General features: G+C 35.1%; 1 pseudogene; it reads left to right on the top strand.

The window, feature by feature from the left end:
* The first annotated feature begins 214 nt into the window (after window positions 1–214).
* Window positions 215–1,135, top strand: LOC102539568 (olfactory receptor 4A47-like; annotated as a pseudogene).
* Window positions 1,136–2,817: the final 1,682 nt, after the last annotated feature.

The raw sequence follows: 2,817 nt of genomic DNA, 5'->3' as shown, positions 1-2,817 counted from the left end.
TTGTTGCCTCTCCATTAGCCTATAATATTGTTGAGGTTAAGGATAATGTTTTAATCAGATTTGTATTATAATTTCTGAAAGTACTGGAACATAATAAACCATACTGACTATTGGTTGAATAAACAAATTATCTTAAGATTTCAAGAAGTCACTAGTAATAAATATATTTACAGATAATTTTGTTCTGAGCTCTGAAATAAGGCATATAGAAGAATCTATGGAACAAAGGAACAATGTGACCAAGTTTGTCTCCTTGGGGCCCACTCAGAGCCCCCAGGGTCAGAAAATGTTATTTGTTGTGTTCTTGCTCATCTACATGGTGACAATGGTGGGCAATCTACTCATTGTCATGACTGTGGTGGTCAGTCCAAGCCTGGATTCACCCATGTGCTTCTTTCTTGGCTACTTATCATTTATGGATGCTGCTTATTCTACTGTAATCATCCCAAATATGATTATAAACTTATTCAATGAGAAGAAAATCATTTCATTCCAAGCCTGCATGACTCAGCTTTTCATAGAGCACTTATTTGGTGGTGCTGAGATTTTACTCCTGGTTGTCATGGCTTATGACTGCTACGTGGCCATCTGCAAACCCTTGCATTATTTGATGATCATGAATAAGTGAGTGTGTATTCTGCTGCTGCTGTTGGCTTGGGTTGGTGGGTTTTTGCATGCTGTAGTTCAACTGCTCTTGGCTTACAGCCTTCCCTTCTGTGGCCCCAATGTCATTGACCACTTCCTCTGTGACATATATCCCTTGTTAAAACTTGCCTGCTCTGATACCTACATTATTGGCCTCACTGTGATTGCTAATGATGGGGCAATCTGTGTGGTCATCTTTGTGCTCTTACTCATCTCCTATGGGGTCATCCTGCACTCCATGAAGAATCTAAGTCAGGAAGGGAGGTGCAAAGCCTTGTCAACCAGTGGCTCTCACATTACTGTGGTGGTCCTCTTCTTTGTCCCTTGAATCTTTATTTATATGAGACCTCCTTCTACCTTACCCATTGATAAGTCCTTGATTGTTTTTTACACTGTTATCACTCCTATGTTGAACCCTCTAATCTATACTCTGAGAAATGGAAAGATGAAAAATGCCATGAAAAAGCTCTGGACAAGAAAAAGAAAATGAGGCAGCAGGGAAATGTATTACTTATTTTTTATGAAAAATTTCTCTTTCCAAGTTAGCCATGAATGATCATTTAGCTGTAGTATATTTCTCCTCAGGTTTAATAACTTGAGAATGATGAAAAACATTTATTATGTGAATAATTCCAATGGTCAGAACATACTTTTTAAGATTTTCATAATTTTTTGAGTTCAAAGCATATATTTTATGTGAAATATATTTTTAAGATTTTTATAATTTTCTATGAAAATATGTATAGTTTTTGGTTATAAAATGTCTTCTGTTGAGACTACTGATTTCTGTTCCATGTGACCAGTTAAGCTATAGTTAATCCTATAAATTTATTTTAGTTACTGGAAGATTTTCTCACATTTATGTCTTAAGTAATGTAATCTTTCCAGGTTCATTACAGATTTTGGAAAAATGAAGTAAGAAATAAAAACTTGGTTCACTCCTCCCTATACAGAGACAACCCATATTAATATTTGAAGCATATGTTTTGTTTTTCTATCTGAAAGATATTTTTATATATTCTTTTGCTTATATTGCTCAATATATTAACATCAAAGAAGAGTGATGTTTCAGAGTTGTAACATTAATCACCAAGAGGCTAAGTATATTAAAAAAACCTGAATGAACAAGGTGTATATACATGAAAATAACCATTCTTACTTATTTTTACAATTAGGAAATCATATTATCTCTTCAATTGGAGCAGTTTTGTTTGGCATCACATTTTCGTTAAGATGACTCATTAATCTTCCCATATAGTTTAGACTATCTGGTAATACTTCTGCTGGTTTTCAATATCCCCATCTCCATTTTTGTTCATACTGTTCCATGGCCTTCTTTAGAGACCCAGGCTCTGCCTTTCAACTGTAAATTCATCATAAACCATAATCTGTGAGCTTCAAATATGCACTACAGAACTTGACACCAGAAATTTTGAATGATGTCATTAAGAGACATGCTGCAGTATATGACTTTCTTATCTCTTTTATTAATGAAATACAGATTATTAGGAAGAAGCCAGAATACATTGTTCTGTTGGGTCAAGGTATCATTAATAAATCCTCTCTTTCTCTGAATAAGGCTTGAAACTAAATATTATCTGCCTTTAAAGTGGTCAGAAGCATGTAGTCAAAGAAACTTACTATTCTACCTCCCTTATTTATCCTGGATGCATGAGGGGCTAAGGCTAGGGGCAGTGGGTGCTTTTCATTGTTAAATCACACTGTATGAAAAGCCTCGTTTTCTGATTTGTATTGCTATTGTTGTTATATGGATATTTCTTATATTATCTCAAAGTCTTTCCAAACATAATAGTATTCATCAAATAATATCAAGCATTTGATTTGATCGGAATTTATGGAATTAATTCCTCCCCTTTTGGATGTTGCTATAGATTGAAAGTTTGTTTCCCTCTTCAAATTTATAAGTTAAATCCTTTATAATATGGTGATATTTGGAGGTGGGCTGTTTGAGAAATAATTCAGTCATGAGTCTGGAGCCCTCATGAATGGGATTAATGCCCTTATAAGAGAACTTTGAGAGCTCACCTAACCCTTCTGTCATGTGAGGACACAGCAGTTAGCTGTCTGTAAACTGAGGAGGGACCCTCACCGGACATGGAATTTGCTGGCACCTTAATCTTGGAGTTCAGAGCCTCCAAATCTATGAAAAAT

Source organism: Vicugna pacos, chromosome 31 (genome assembly GCF_048564905.1).
Source record: "Vicugna pacos chromosome 31, VicPac4, whole genome shotgun sequence".
Taxonomy (NCBI): Eukaryota; Metazoa; Chordata; class Mammalia; order Artiodactyla; family Camelidae; genus Vicugna; species Vicugna pacos.
Note: the sequence above shows the minus strand (reverse complement) of the source record. Positions and strands in the feature narration are given on the sequence as shown.